The sequence below is a fragment of the Pleurodeles waltl genome, chromosome 6 (genome assembly GCF_031143425.1).
Source record: "Pleurodeles waltl isolate 20211129_DDA chromosome 6, aPleWal1.hap1.20221129, whole genome shotgun sequence".
Lineage (NCBI taxonomy): Eukaryota > Metazoa > Chordata > Amphibia > Caudata > Salamandridae > Pleurodeles > Pleurodeles waltl.
In genome coordinates, this window is record NC_090445.1 from 734,247,771 (window position 1) to 734,264,748 (window position 16,978).

Here is a 16,978-nt window from a genome sequence, read left to right on the forward strand (position 1 = left end):
TGATAAATGTATTCAGTCGGATCCATTGAAAGCTTAGCAAATAATGTTATGATTTAATAACGTTCAAATTAACAATACACACTGACGCATGTGCTCTTTGCCACTTCTTTTCTCACACCACCCCTTCCGTGCCTCCTCCTCACATACTGCCTCCTTTGTTCATGCACTACCACCCCTGCTCCCTGCCTCTGGTGCACACCCTGTTCCATGTCATAAAACCTCCTTGTGCATCAGTGCCACTAGTTACTCTCTTGAGCCTTCAGAAATAAAGGGGATACATATTTCTGGACTTTTATTCAAGAGCAAATCCAATAGTGACAGAATCGCTTAGACCTTTCCCCAGCATCTAAGCCTGAAAATGTTGCTGGGAGCTGAGCCCCAGCGTCTTATAAAAGTAGGAGCCTTTGTGTGCAGCTTGTTTGCAGCCCAGGGAGGCTGTTTTAGGTTTCATCTACTGTGTGCATGTGCTGTCAGCGAAAGCTATTGTCCTTTAAAAATATATATATATATATCTTAGTGGGGGCTTTGAGCCCTCCCATTACTTACCTTTACTTTAGCACTGGTTGGCTCCCACGTTGCTCGTTTTCTTGCGTCCCATCGGTCGTCTGCTTCTCTCTGCGTCTGACTTCCTCCTGGCCTTCGGAGTCTTTGGGGTCTTAGTCCATGCAGTGAAGCATGGACCAAGTACTGCTTCCTGTGGCCAGTGTCCTCCCACTGACCAGCAGGTACTCCTTCTTCTTATTATTTTTAACCTACCAGCATGCAGTCGGAGTGCTCTTTCATCCCCCATTCTCCTAGAATGTGCATGTTGTACTCTGAAGCCAGGTTTGTCCATTAGCCTTTTCAAGAATCTGGAGGGCTCTTTGAATACCATCACTTTTAATGAGCTGCGTGGCACTTTAGCACCGTGTTAGAGATCGACATTATTGCCAAAACTCCTATACAGAAAAGGGACGTCAGGCCAGCCCCTTCTAGCCATCGGTTCTTTTGGGTCAGCTGCCTTCAGCCATTGCTTGAAGAAAGTGAAATTAATTCATGCTTTGGATCAGGCCAGAGGAGAATGTAAGTTAACGTTTTTAAAGTTCTTAGTCCACCTGCCCAAAGACTGACTCCCGTTGCAGTGCTTAGAATATGTAGAATATGAAACAAGGCTTCCACGCTGTGCAGTAGAGGCACATTATGCTTCCAAGGGTGTCTCTACACTCATTTTGATGCTGCACCGATAGTAAATATGCACCATAAAGTTATTTTTGCACCTAATTCTAATACCATAGTGAGCTCGCTAGGCACCAAGAGTGAAGCTGCACCTAATTGTTATTTGTGCTTCTACTCTTTTTCCATACTCATGCTGAGATTACACAATGAATGAATGAATTTAGGCATGCTGTCAACGAAATGAAATGTCATACCAGTTCACATATCTTACACCTAATGTGTTCTCTTAATGCAGCTCATTCTCTGTACTTGGTGAGTTTGTGCCAATATGTGACAGCATACCACTGCTTATCTTAGAACAAGAGCGATTGTGCACCCAAATGGTTTTGTGCACCTAAAAGTGTCTCCACCACTATCCTATTGTTGCACCAAGCGTAGCTGTGCACCTAAATGTGTTTTTCAGCATAACCATCTTTCGCACCTTATGATATTGCACTAATGAAGCCCTAAATGTGATGTTTCTAGACTCAGGTGTGTTAACACTGATTTTGCAACTACATTATGACTTTGCACCTACATGTATTTTTATAATTCCAAATGTGATTTTGTACAACTAAAAGCATTTCCACTTTCTTGCTATTACTACATCTAATTTTGATATAAGCAGGGTAAAAGTTTCCATGCTCTTGCTGATGGTGCCACCAAGGGTGGTGATCTACTTCATTGTGCTGTCAACCGAATTTGATGTCTCATTGATATTTTTACGCATTTTTTTTTATTTTTATTTTTTACACTAGTTTGGCAGCTCAGTACCACAGTCCTGTGATTTCACTTGCTTGTTTAGTTAACACCAGTAGTTATTTTGCGGTTAACTGTGTTGGTGCACAGTTGTGATTTCTTTTGCTCTTAGATGTGCTTTTGCTAGGCCTTGGCGAAATTTCGGGTTACACGTTTTATCTTGCATAATTGCTGACATAATCAAGGCAATCTGGACTGTAACCTGAAACACAACTACTCGTACGCTGACACAGACTAGAAGACTGTGGAGGAACAAACCCACAGCACACTCATAGTAACCTTAAGAGCCCGACCAGAAAGACTCTACCACCCAGTGGCATACTCCATGTGAAAGGTGCAGTCACTCTTCTTACACTTGATTATACCTACTTATTACTGACCAGTGCGCACAGCTTATAAAAATGTCCAAAACTAACTTATTGATGTCCAGTTGAAGCTGGATCCACTGCATGATATGATAGACAGTCTACAAACCACACATTTCTATACCTTTCTGAAGAACTAATCTCATGCGAAGAGCCTACAATGCTCTGCAACCCTAATGCTTTGGAGTATTCCATTACTCACTTTACTTCTGTTGCACCCCATACAAATGTATACTCTTATCACAGATCCCATAGGACATCCTTATTCCACAGTCTCCACAGGTAGACTTTATAATCACCAGTATAAATCTGCCCAAGTAACCACAGATAAATTGCCCCTCTCAACCCAGTCACCCATGTTCTTGCACATTGCATCAAAGTTGCCCTTCTCAACGTAGGACACCGGTCTCTAATGCAACTTCATATCTGCTGTCCTGTCACCCAAGACTGTGACGTATGTCACTCAACGGGACCTGGTTCTGCTTTTCTTCCATAAGACTATGTTGCCACTAGGCTTCAGCATCCAGCAGAAGAAAATGGTGGGAATATGGGGTAGTAGTTGTGTTCATCGATAGTCTCCCTTAGGCAAGATTAATGCAACTGACAGCTCATTACTATGCCTCGCTTTGGAGAATAAGTGCACAACACATAAAACAGTGAGTTGGAACATCGATCACAGTGCAGAACAATGAAAAGAGTTTTATGTACGGCTTCCTTTATTAGAGCATTGATCAACTTTCCTCCTTCACATCAGGTTTTCCAGGCAGATTTCAATTCCACTGGGGAAATACACAAGGGCACAGACGTTCCTCCTCAGATCCGACAAAAGCATAATGAACCTTGCACCTGGCCTATCTACAATTAGGGCTCTACACTGATGCTGATTTTCATGAAAACGCCACATTCAAATCTCTATTCCTCTCAAAATGAGTTTGCCAGACCATTTCTTCATTCCTTTCATAACCCCGACACTAACTAATGGTCCATTTCCATGCTGAACCGGAGATGAAAATGTTAACAGCTAGAGAGCTCAAATATATGCACGGTGCCAGTAGCTACGGCTTTAAGGTGCTAATGCATTCAAACAGAGGCTTGCACAGAATTATAGAGATGCACACAGACTGGACAAATAGTGTGTGTTCATTTTTTGCTTGCCTGTGTTTGAATATATTAGTCCATTAAAGCTAGATGTATTGGCTTCCGAGTGCTAGTTTACCATCTGTACTGCCATAGTATAGAATTATAATTTCTGGGAGGTTGCTTCACAGACCTAAGTTTTTGCAACTAACAAAACAGTATTCTGGAGATCATGAGTTCCAATCCTGACAAGGCAGACTCAGCCTTTCAGCCTTCTGAGGTTAACAAATTGAGTATCATAAAACGGGATAATAAGAACACCTGTTAAATACATCGCTTAGAAATACTAGAATGTGGTATAAAGCCCTCTAAAAACAAGGTATTATTATTTTAGGTTATAGAGCTTGTTCTCCCTACAGCTTGTTCCCGGGCAGAATCGCCACAATGACTACAAATTAACTTACTTGTTACTTGGCCATACTCTCATAAATTGGTTCTTAATGACTATTTTAGTGTTATTTCCACCTCCAAATTCACTCCATACTCTGCCAAAAAAATGTATGACTCCAAAGCGAGCTGTTCTGCAAAAGGTCCACCCTAGACGACCTCACACTTGCAATCCATCAGCAGTTTAACCGAGCCAGCTGACTTGGTTTACTGGCTTTCAGGAAGAAACGTGAGCTGCAAGGACAAAGCGTTTGACATCTGAAGGCCCTTGTCTCAAGTGTCGGGCCTTTCAAAGTGCCTACTGCGCTTCTGCTTGCACTCGTCTCCTCTGCTACCTTGCAGTACACAACTAATACGAAGGTCTGTTGCCTGTTTGTACCTTAAAGTTCAGGTGATTTTGTTACATCGCTTAACCAAGTATCAAATGTACGGGCAGAGGGATTCTGTGGCAGTTGCAGTGGTCATCTATTGTCTGGTCATCAGGACTTACCTGCTACCTCCCAGCGATTTTCATCTGACAAGTTCAGAAAAATTCTTGGATAAAAATAATTTTCAAATCATGCTTATTAGTTACTCAAATCAGCCTTGATGTTTTGGGCTAAGAATACTGGAGCATGCAGCTACAGTTTTACTCGTGACACATTACGCAATGAAACCACGAAAAGAAGCTGCAGCATACTGGTTTCAGCTGATGTTTTCAATAGGGAAGAACAGTTGCTGGTGGCCCAATAAACCACCCAATATAAATTTACCTTACTGGGAAGGGAATGAAGTGATGTGCCAATTTCCAAAGTAGCTCCATAAATACTTTCAACCTAACCTCACCAATACAGAATGTAACTATTAACATTCCTTTTCCTTAAAACAGTGAGTAATTGACCAGAACATCTGGTTCAACCGACGCATAAGAGTGATATTGTTTGTTATTGGCATTTGTTAAGACCATAGTCTAGGACTAAGAGCTCTGTCTGTTATCTAGGGTATCTTTCTTGCCATTCCTACCATATGGTTGCTAACTGGAGTCTGAAAGCTCCTGTGATTACCTGTTTAAGCTGATATGTTTTATGTTCCTTTCTTGTGGTGAGATTTATTGATGGACTGATAGGTAAACAGTCATCTTTGATTCTCGCAGATAGTTTGGAACATTGGTAATAGGTTTCGGTTTGAGAGAGTTCAATGTGACTAATGATTGAATTTGATCATTGTTTGATGTGAGTGCGTTGATGGCTGGCCCAGGGCTTAGTGTTAAATGCTTGGCAGTTTAATGTTCGTTTTTTTTGCAGGTGTGTGCCACACCTCGTGCTCCAAATTCCAATTTGCTGTTCAATACCTGTTGCCACATTTTCAGTTCTGCTCTAGAATTTCACCCAAAAGGTTTTCTACCCTATGATATTAACACCCCTACACATATGTGCATATGATTTGCAATCAATAAAAACGACGAAGGACGTAATTCAGACTTCAATATTATTTCATCATGCAAAAAACTGCAGCTACATAAAATCTCAAGAATTTTTTTTCCCCTAGAAAGAGTAGACCACCAAGAACTACTGTATGGTATTCTGTTAATAGAATCCCGCAGCTCTGCTTAAAATGAACAGTTTCAATATGTTAGAGCTCAGTGCTTACAAATGGTGCTACATTATTAATTTTATAAATTGATTGTAAGCCTCTCCAATTATCCGATTTCAAAAGGTTCCTAATGAAAACAGGATCACACATTTTAGGGTTAGGGCAAAAATGAATCAAACCACTGATTAGCATGGATTATTATTATTATATATATATATGTTATTATTACCACCAGAGGTTCAATAAATACACCTACCGTGGTTGGTTGAAGCTGCAGCCTTACCAGTCCTTTTTCCAAAGTGCCATTGTTTTACCTGGAGGAATCTGTAAATATATAATCTAAGGTACTCCTTGTTGGCATTTGCCTTCTTGTGATATGGTGAAATATATTCCATTACATAATGATATGGATACTGAGCTGTCTGTGTACGAGAGGGATAAGTAGACCAGTTGCAAGAGCTTGAACTAATAAGAACATTCTTAGGTTTCTGAAAAATACTTCCTTAAAATGATTATATATTGTCTTCAAAGCCAAATGAAATATATCTATTGTGATGGATAATCAGTGGGTGACCCACCTTGAATGTGAGTGCTGGGTGACAAATAGATCAGATTTTTTTTTTTAACTATGTGTCCTCATAATATCAAGTGCCAGGCTTGGGTGCAAATAGATATTCACTTTCCTAGGTCTAGATTGGATTATACCATTATAGATAACTTACCCCATCCATTTTAGGTCTGGTTTTTGACTGCCCAGCTGTCAAACAGACCTATTGCTGAAAACCTAGTTGGCTTTAGGTAGTTGACCTTCTGTTCCTATGCTTGTTTACAATGTTCATCCCCCCAGTGATATCTTCGTGATTAAGATTGTGCTTTTCTGCTGCAATACTGCTCTTTAGATATTTTTAGTTTTAGCTGTTCAATAATTTAAATAGTGACAAAGGAAATAAATGATCACAAAACTCCAAAATAGATTATTGACCACAGTAAGGTATCAATTGTATGAATGTAAAATTGAGAGGTATCTGTTTATTTGTATTTTCCCTCCATTTAATGTGGTGTTTGGTTGCCAAATTCACAGAGAAGGTTATAAGGGTAGGTGGGGGGGGGGGGGGGAGGATTGCTGCTCGATTGAAAGGTTAGAAAATGTATGGTAACTTAACATTTGTATGTGAATGAACACAGGTCTGCCTTCTACTCTCTTCTGAAAGAGGTTTGAAGTCTGAAATGAATCACCGTGAGTTTCAGGGTAAATAGCTTTAATGGTTCTTTGACAAGGTTGGCAATATGTTTTTGCCAGCCTGTGGGTAGTCCTGAGAATATGTACTTTGGATATGCCTTGAAACTCAGAAGTAGAAGAGACCTGATTTTCCTCCATCTCTAAATATTTAATTGGCTGGTATACCTTCACGTGGCAATGCAACATGCTTGTCATTGTGGTTTGTTGCTAAACTCGTTTGGGCTTTCCACTGTTGCTGCTCAAATGGTTAATGACATTTTTTTTTATAACTGAGGCTCTGTTTGTGCTTACAAAAATCAATGAAACTGAAAAAAAGTTGTTTCTTTAACATGCAGAACTGTTTCACCTTAGTATATCAGATTATTTCACTGCATTGAGTGGTATACATTGACATTTTAATGCCCCCTCCACCGTGACAGTGACAACAATGTGTTGGTGAGTTGAGAGAAAAGTCAGCCATAAAGTGACCCCATATGTGACCTAAATTTATTGTACCCTGAGGAGCAGTCTAATTTGTCAAATACAAGAGACACTTTTGTATGGTGCATATCCCAAACTTTAAGGTGCTCCCATATGTGATTAATGAAGACAAAAGGAGGCACCTTGAAATAAAACAAAATTGTCTAAAATCACACACTTTAGTCAAGTAAAGAAGCTGGAATGATCCCATATTTTCTAGCTTTACGTTGTGCAGTTCAGTCACTAGATGTGCATCTCTTTTTCCCTCCTTTGTTACATCACTTTTAATGCTTTGTGTTTAATTCTTGGTGCCCAAGGTTAGAGTGTGGGTGACCAGTAGAAGCCACATGAAAGCTCGACTTGCTTTGGGCTTGAGGGTTCAAGAGGATCTTGAGCTGAGCCAGAGCAAGGCACCCAGCTCGAGCCCTCAGGTGGCTTACCCACCATTGTATACCCATGCCTCTTTCCAGCAAAAGCTAAATGAGTCCACTCCGGGCTTTACCAAAGTCAGTTGTGGATTCAAGAGGTTTGAGAAAGACATACCTTTGCAACTGATGTCCGCTGACATTCAGTTTGTGAGAGAGGCTCATCTTTTCCATTTCGCCGATGTCATCCTTGTCACCTCGCTACTTTTTTTTCTTTTCTTTGATCTTTTGGATTGATCCAAAATCAATAAAGTAAACTGTTTTTGGTGATAACCTCCTTTATGAATTTTTGCATCTCTCCGTTTTCATTTTTTATTTTTGCTTAATTAGTTACGTTGAGCGATATTATAATTCATTAGAACACTAATGATAGAGATTTGAAACAGCACATTCCTCACTTTTGAATATTACCCTATGTGTCAGAAAGGATCGGGCAGCTCAGCGTCAGTCATTCCTCACCAGATGTGACATGCACTGAGCTATGTAGGGACTACCAGTGCACTCTGACATAAGTTCATTTCTTTCTATACCAACGGATGCGGATCCAGAGGTAACCCTTGATTCATTGAGATACTTCTAGAAAAAAAATCGTGCCTCCAGGCTCTACTACGGAGCCGATTCCGATCTTTGTTCCATGGCAACCACAATGTTTGTGGCGGTCGTTGATGCTGCAGCAAATAGAGGCCTTCCGTGAAGCAAAGCTGTGTCTGTTTGGCTCGTTACCAGTCCCTGTAGTGCACCTGTGGGCCCCAGAGGGTTGAGAGGACTCCCAGCTAGGTTTTTGCCAGCAACTGACGCCAGTTTGGTGTTCACAGCTCTGGAGCGACTTGAGTACTGGTTCCCTCCCTGGCGCCACAACCCATGGAAGAGTGCTATCCATTAGCGGCATCTACTCTGGACGATGACAGCCAACCTATAGTGCTGTCTGCCGCAGCTGCCCCAAACTTGACTGAGTCTGCTCTTTCCTTAAAATGAGCTGTAACCTCTTTAGTACCCGTCAGATTCCAATCCAGTGCCTCTACCTTCTGAAAGGGCTTGTTCTTCAGCACCTGTGTGTCTGCGTGTGTGTGTGTGTGTATGTGTGTGTGTATGTATGTATGTGTGTGTGTATGTATGTGTGTGTGTGTGTGTGTGTGTGTATATATATATATATATATATATATATATATATATATATATATATATATATATATATATACATACATTTTTTTTTTTTTTCTTTTTACTGCTGTCAGTAGATTATGGTGGACTTCTCACAGAAACTTCAGCCTGCACATACTAATGGATCTTGTTTTGAGAAAGTAGGGATCCATGGTCGAGGAAAACAACCAACTAAGAATGCAGCCTAAGGTTTACTACCATGGGCAAAGACCAGACACAGAATGCCATGAACTTTGTTTACTCATAACACACACATTTTTCTCTCCCTTTTAACTTTTCAACAAATGCAACGTACCTCATATATACTGTTGAATTCATTTGTTGAAGACTGTCCTTTTTAACATCCACTGTGACTACTTGACTACTTGATTTTCCTTCTTTTTAGCCCATGCGCCACTATTTCATACCCCTTGAAAACGTCCTCCGATTAAACATACCCTTCCTGTTTAGTCTACCACGCTCCACTCTTACAGCTGTTCATCTGGCATTATGCAGGTTGTTTACAGTAAGAATTTCTCATTCTAGTCTTTCAATCAGTCCACCACTATGCCCTCACTCTGCTCTTCAGTTGCACTAATCTATATACGTCTACACAGCCTTGTTCCAGTTCATTAAACTTTTTTAAAACACCAGAGCACCACTTGGCAGGATTTCTGGCTGTACCATATTTACTATGTGGCAAGAGATTCCTAGAGGACCTCCTTAATTAGAAGGGTCATAAACCTCTGTGCCTGACAATTGATTTTAGAACATACCCATATGCATCTTAAACTAAGAAGGCAATAAAATCTACGAGTAAGCTTTTGTTGTTATGTGAAGTCCCACTTATTATCCATTCCTCTTTATAGCTCATCTAAATATCCCTTCCTTCAGCCTCCTATATCATGTTCAGTCCACCACAAGACTCAATTACAGTTGTTCTGCACGTCACTTACTTTATGATCAATGTGTGGAATAGAGTAACCAATCAAACATTATGGAGACATTACAAGCTGCCAAGGAGTTCTGAGACCTGGTGTCTCAGCTATTTAGAACCAGTATGGTGGAAATGTACATCCCAAAATACAAAGTTTGATTTGTTGCACAAATATTTTGAGAAGTTTTGATCAGTTCCAGAACTGACTGTAATTCAGGATGTGTGGTAACGTATAAGTAGAATCATGATTTAATGTAATGGGTCTCCGGGCCTGTACTACCTACAATGCCCTGGGGGAATAGTGGGCATGTGCACCCTTATACTGCACGCTCGGGCCCTGTAGATTCTCCTGAAATCAGATTGCACTGGTGCACATGTAGCGCTGCTGCTATTCTAATGCTGCGTTTCGTTCTTTAAATGTGGGCATGTCCCCGTGCAAATGAGAACCGCTTTGCCTCTGCGTCCACGACTTTTAATGGATGCAGGAGTATTTGAAGTTAGTAGTTAACACACTGACTGCATACAACAAGGAAGAGAGGCACAGTCTATGTGTTCCCTCTGGAAGGATTAAATGAGGGGGGTTGCATGAGCCCCGACACCCTTCTGCAGGCAGGTGCAGTGATTCATTAAAACCGCCTGGAGGAGTATCTCTATCCATTCTTTGAAGTGCGGGCGGATGCTGCCTGCACTTAAAAAAAACAAAAAAAAAAAAAAAAAAACTAATCTGATTCTTCACACAACGGGTCCGCCTTACACCAATGTGCCGCCCTGATGGCAGCTCGAGTTCACAGATGTCCTGAGAGTTGCTGTTATTTGAAATAGGGTTCACTCTCTCTGTTTGACCCTGGTGTACCCGTTTTAAAGGTGTGCCGTAGTGCAAACGGGGAAAGTGCGCCCTGTCTATAATAGGGGCCTAGCAGTGTAATAAATGTAATGCTACAAATGTCTCCTGATCGGCTAACAATTTTAACATTCCATGAAGAAAAATGTCCTCATGAGGCCTGAAAAGTTAGCTATTGTTTTATCATTTCAATTACAGTTTAATTCAGCTCAGTAACTTGCCTTTTACATTGTCAGCTCACTCTGCCTCTTCAGAAAGGAGCTCAAAAGACTTTTAACAATGTTGTTGCATGTGTTACAGAGCCAGTACTGGAGAAATGCACGTCAGCTGAAGATTAAGTGTGGATAGTTTCATTGGTACAATAATACCAAGTTTACACCCCTTTTGATAGTACCCTTTAGTTCAGGCTCTTGAGCTACTGGTAGCTCTCCATCTACTTGTAGGTAGCTCTCTTGTGGGCAGCCCAGCCTACTAAATTAGACAATTTTGCTTGATTGAGAAAATGTTATATATTCCAAAATTGATGTGTTTTTGAGATTAAAATGTGTGCATTTTACAAACCCATAAGCTAATGTTCAGAGTGAAATAGTTGCATTTTTAAAATAGTTTTTAAAGCTGATATTTGAGTCATAAATAACACAGGGAGACTTATTATGAGTATATAATTACCCTTGTGCCACGAGCACTGCAACCATGGTTATTATATATTAACTTTGTAAAGACATTCAAAAGAGACAAAACCTTTATTTACATTTTTGCTGGGAACTGTACATTATGTAAAGAGTTGATCGCTGCTGACAATCTTTAATGGGTGGCCACTAACATTATCTTGTCTGATTTGATCAATAGGACAGCAATAATACTATTAGTAGCTAGGGACGATTTTCATTTAACATAAGTAGCTCTTATTACAGGAAAGGTTGGAGACATCTTCTTTCTTTCCTTTATTTGAGCAGGCAAATTTGCATGAGAATGTTCAGAAACCAACACTTGCTATATTTGAAAATTTGATGCACTAGGACAAATCATCAAAGGCCAAGTCAACAAAGGCCCAAGTCCTAGATGGTATATCTGTATCAGAATTTCGAAATGTGAACGGAAGTACTGCAGTCAATTCTCTCAGCTTGTTTAGAACTAACAGATTTCAGCTAATTGAAGAGAAAGTATAACACTACAAATTAATTTTTTGTAAAGAATCTAAACATTAATTCTTAAGTTAAAGAATCTGTTGTTATTCAAAAGCCACAACAAAATTATTTCGAAATGTATTTTCATTTCTTTGAACAAACGGTATATGGTAATTGTTTTATTGTGCCCGAGCAACATAGACTTTAGTCCAGTTTATCCACAAGTAATAGTGTCTTGACGATCTAATTTGGAAATCATACTTGCATCCTTCTTATCACTGCTAAATTCACTAGGGTTACATTAGAAGTTTATCTTGATCCAAGAAAGGCAACAGCTGTCTTTTCTCTTGCTAAGGTAGTGGACCTAGAGTGTAAACTTTATTTAAAAAAAAAGAGACAAAAAACAATGAAAACATTTTGTTAATTTTGTGTAACAGTTGCCATTTGAAACCATGTAGGGCCTTTGGCAACTTCCAGCGGGTTAGATGGAATAGAAGTGATGCTGCTACACATGAGAAACTCAAGCAACTGGGATGTAGTCTAGACTGGAAGCAAGGCAATAGCCTACCAAAATAATCGGAAATGCCAAAAGAAAACAAAAATATGCACCCCCCCTCAGAATTCAAGGATAACTTGTGTAACTGCATGTAATCTCTTCATAACTCAGTTGTAAAAGATTGGATCTAAACACCAGTGAATCTTCCAATCAGGAGGTGAGAATCTAGAATACCGTCCCTCATCCTAGACACCTCTTTTCCTTTCAAACTGGGTGGAAGTATCAAGCACATTCTAGTATATGCTATACTGAGATGCAACAAGCGCTGGCAAAGCCAATAGTTTGGGCTTACATTGTAATTAACAGGCTACACCCACTGGCTTTTCCAATGAATGTGAGCTGGTAATGGAGCAGCTGGGCATACTCACTGTGTGAGCAGCACCCCTGCAGCAGGGGAGAAGAGCTGCTGGGCGAGCTCATGGTGCGAGTAGAGCCTCTGTGTCAGGAAAACAGCAAAGGCGTGCTTAAGGTGTGAAGAGCATTATGGCAGCGGGGGAGGTGAGCTGAAAGGTAGGAATTACAGCAGATGTGCCAGGCATGCAGATAAGAGGCAGGAGAAAGATGTAAAATAGTTAATCCGGCATCCCAGTACCTGCCAAAGATACATTCTAAAAGCCAGTAGAGAGACAATGCGACTTAAATATACTCCTTGGGACAGATCCATGATGTGTAAATTATATATGTACCTTTTAAAATGCAAACAATCTTGGCTTATGTCATAACTAAAAACATCCTGTTTATGGGATCTTCCCAAAGTAGAAGAGTATTCCCTCTGCTGACAATGTGTTCTATGTAAATAAATATGATGGAATATGGAATTCAGAAATGTTGGTTTGAAAACATCACATAAATTGTAACACTCTGAATTTGATTTACATGCTATTGTGCCAGTGCTCATTAAATATACCTATGTGTCTACTAAGAAACTCAAGATCCAAGAATAAAGGAGTAGCATTCATTATGTGGACTTCACAACAATACTTGTGTTCAGGGGTGTGGAATTTTATAAAATATCTACTTGTCCATGGGAAAGGTTGCTTCATAAATCTACTTGCCCTGTTAAAAACAACCCACATGTCCTTTTGGCGCTACCTAGTGCGGCAACAAATTATAGCAACACTTTCATTATATAAGAGCTCTTGTTATAGCCTCTCTGATTATGCCAGGGCTCATAATATAGCGGGGTTTCAATACTAGCAATTCCCTTATTTTGCTACCTTTCTGCAGATCTCCATGCTTGGCCTAGAAGTAGGGATACCTAATAGTTCCAGGGTTGGAATACCTTTTGGAGTCTCTGCAAACCTACTAACTTGCATTTATTAGGGGTTTTCAACAGATGTTCTCTAACTTTTTTCCCACACTGTGAAATATTGGACATTTGCTCCTGACAAAGGCAGAAGTAGAAATTTCTTCCAGGATTGGGGGGAAAAAGTGGTGGAAAAGAAAACTTGTAAAAGCTCAACAGATTTTTGTGTGAGCAAATCTACACAGGCATATTTTGCCTGTGCCAAAATGTTCTAGGAGTACGGTTTCCTGGCCTACATCTGTAAATTCCTGAGAATTCATGAAAGCTATAAATCTGCACTAATACAAGGACATATACCATAGGTGCACTTTTGTGACTTTGAGAATTGAGCACCTGCCTAGGTCTGACGTTAAAAAAAAAAATAAAAAAAAAAAAAAAAAATTGTTTTTATTAAAATTCTGTCTCTTTATCTATAGACTGTCTTCACTGAGTGACTGCAGTCTGCTGTTCCATAAGGAGCATATCGGCACACAAAGTTAGTTTTATACAGTGCCAGGAACGTTGTGGCAATGTGTGCTTTTTGAGAACAAAAAATATATTTATTTTTGTCAATGTTTGTTATAATGGCTAGGGACTGATAGCTCCCATAGCTGTAAAGTTGTACAAAAACCATGTCAAGACATGTATTGACAAAACCAAAAACCTGATCACCTATGTCAGAATATTTGACTTTGCCAATGCTTGTTTATTTCTATGTTTTCCATAATCCTTTTGAAACTTGTTACTCTGTTTTGTCATTATGAATATTTTTTTGGAAATACTAGCATGCATTAACACATTTTACTAAATGATACTTCAAAGAAATGGTACCTAAAAATTCACAGTAGTTTAGCCAAGCATTTTCTTTTTTTCTTGTTGCATTTTTTCTGAACAATTTATTTTGAAAGCAAAGAATCTTGCACCTTGGTTTTAAAAGTTTGCAAATATTTGCACCTAATCAGAGTGCATTAAAGGGGCATCCAGCATTGTTGAACTCTGCAAACGTGTGTATACATTTATATACTTGAACCACTGTCAGTAGTGCAGGCCGATGCATACAATATTTCATTAGAGAGCTCACCCTAATAATAATAAAAGCTTTGCATTAATAAACCATAAATACAAGTTTGAACAGCATTAACATAGGGACATAAATATTATCTTAATTGTATACATTGTCCGTCCTGATCCATAATGTGGTACTGTAAATTGGAAGCTAAAGGGTTTGTGCTGCAGGGGGTTGGGCCTACTTGTCCCAAGGACAAAACAGACATGGAAACTTGTCCTTGACCTCTAACAATATGCCCTGGGCCTCGGGCAATAGGAATTCCACATCTCTGTGTGTTCCACTACATCGAAAAGAAACATGCAGCACATTATATCAGGTGAACTGTTATTAAGAAAATCTGCTGTTAGAACGATACCAGCATCACCACACTCTTACTTCATCAGCAGGAACATGACTGAATAAATCAGTGTAGTAGTTACAGTTTGCTAACTAAAAGCTGAAGCAACCCACAACCCCTTACTGCCCCTTCCTTACTTTTTGTGTGAAGTGGACTTAGGTAAAGGTTATCAAAGTCATATTTATCCATTATCTCTTTGTTACATTAAATAGTGCAAATGTAATGGTTTCCAGGAGATAATAAACATTTAGTGGCGTTAATCCAAACCAGCACTTTTTTAATTTTCTTTTTTTAGTGCAGTGGTTTTCATTTCCCAGAACATGGCTAACTAATGTTTTATGATGCCAATGAGGAATTTCCTAAAAACAAATCAATTGACTGTCTTGATGAATATGTGTGCCTTAAATGGCTAATATTCACACAGCATTCACAGAGAAACATTTCTGCTCATTGAAGGGTTTATTGTAACCCCTTTTTTAGGCTTTTGTCATGGAAGGGCATGAGTGCTGGTGGTAAATGGAAGAATAGAAAATTGTATTAGCTCATTCATACAGTATTTTAACTCTACACAGATTGGTTATGGTATTCCCCAGACTGCTCTGAGACACATTAGCAAAATGGTGTTCCTAATAGATAGGAGACAATCCCAGCATTTATTATTGGCAAGGGCTACGCATTTTACCCCTCATTTCTCCTATCTGCCGGGTAAAGTCATATGAGTGGATTCTATAGTAAATTTGTGGGCTTCTCGATGGGCTTATAAATCCCTAGTACTTGGTACTATCTGTATGAAAGTCACCCTTAAGTTAGGCCCAAAATTCCCATAGGGAATGATGCTTGGTATTAAAAACGTAGGACAAGTATATGTAATGATTTACATGCCTTGGTAGTGGAAAAACCTTTAAAGTTTTTATTTTTTTTATTTTTTTTTTGCTATGACAAGGCTGGTTCTCCCATAGGCTAACACTAGTTTATACTATTACATTTTATTAGTGCTAAATTCAGTTTGGGAATATCTAGAAAATGGTCCAAAGACTCATTCTAATAGCAATTTAAAATCCAATATAATGTTCAGGTTGGATTTTATATTACTATTATGCTAGTGACACTTTTAGAAAGTTGTCATTTTCCAGCCAAAAAACAAAATTACTTCTCTGCCAGTGTACAGCTGTCATCTGACCTCTAGATGACTCCCCTGTGGTGAGATGTGTATTACTCCCAGACAGTGGACTAAGGGCACTGGGTGTGGAGAGGGTAGAACTCCTCACTTGACAGGATGGCGTTAGGGGTGGCTGTGCCCGGCCCCTCCCTTACCTTCAAAGGCAGCCTACCCTGTCACTGGTAGTTGAAGTTCGCATAGCCCTGCCTCCCCTTTGTCAAGTCAGGTTGGCACCAAACCCAGTGGGTGTGGAGAAACTGCCCATAGGTTTACTTAGGGGAAGAAGACCTACCCTCCTCCCACAGGCTGGCACTGGGCGTAAAAGTGGATGCCACAGACCTCAACTCAAAACACTCGTGGACCTTGAGAGAATCAGAAGGACGACTGCCCTGCTGTCATAAGAACCCGAATAAAGATTAGACCTGCTTACCTTGAACCCAGGACACCACAAGTGACTACAAGGGTAAGTGGCCTGATCTCCTGTTTCAGCTACAAGGACACAACAGGCTTCCAAAGGCCTTTCTCTCTAAACTGATGAGCTGACAAGTCCTAACTTGTCCTGCCCTGGACTCTACTGATGGCCTTGATGTAGTAAGTACTAAACCCCAAGTGGTGCCCTCCAGGTCCTCAACCCTTACCTGGTGTCAAAGTGTACTCCTCCTGTAGGACTTAGAACCGTTTTGCCTATTTTCTGCCTTGAAAACAGACTGAGACAGATTGCTGGTTTGCCTCACTGAAGGTGATCTGACTTCCAGAAAAGTTTCAAACTCCAATGATAGACTGGTTCCTCAGGACAGACGAAGAGCAAATGTCCTTTTCTACTTTTTAGAATTTTGTTGCTTTGGTGTAATGTTATTCATTAGATATTTCTCTATTTTTCAAAATTGGTGTGAAATTTTGTTTTAGGTTTTCACTTTATTCTGTTTCACTGCTGTATATATTCTTTACACATAGCGCCTGGTTTATTTAGGGACTTTAGTGGTTCACCC

The 16,978-nt window shown here is 39.8% G+C and overlaps 1 protein-coding gene across 1 annotated transcript in view; it reads left to right on the forward strand.

The window, feature by feature from the left end:
* PDZD8 (PDZ domain containing 8) overlaps positions 1 to 16,978 on the forward strand; it is a 402,964-nt gene that overhangs the window by 28,620 nt on the left and 357,366 nt on the right. The window lies entirely within an intron of this gene.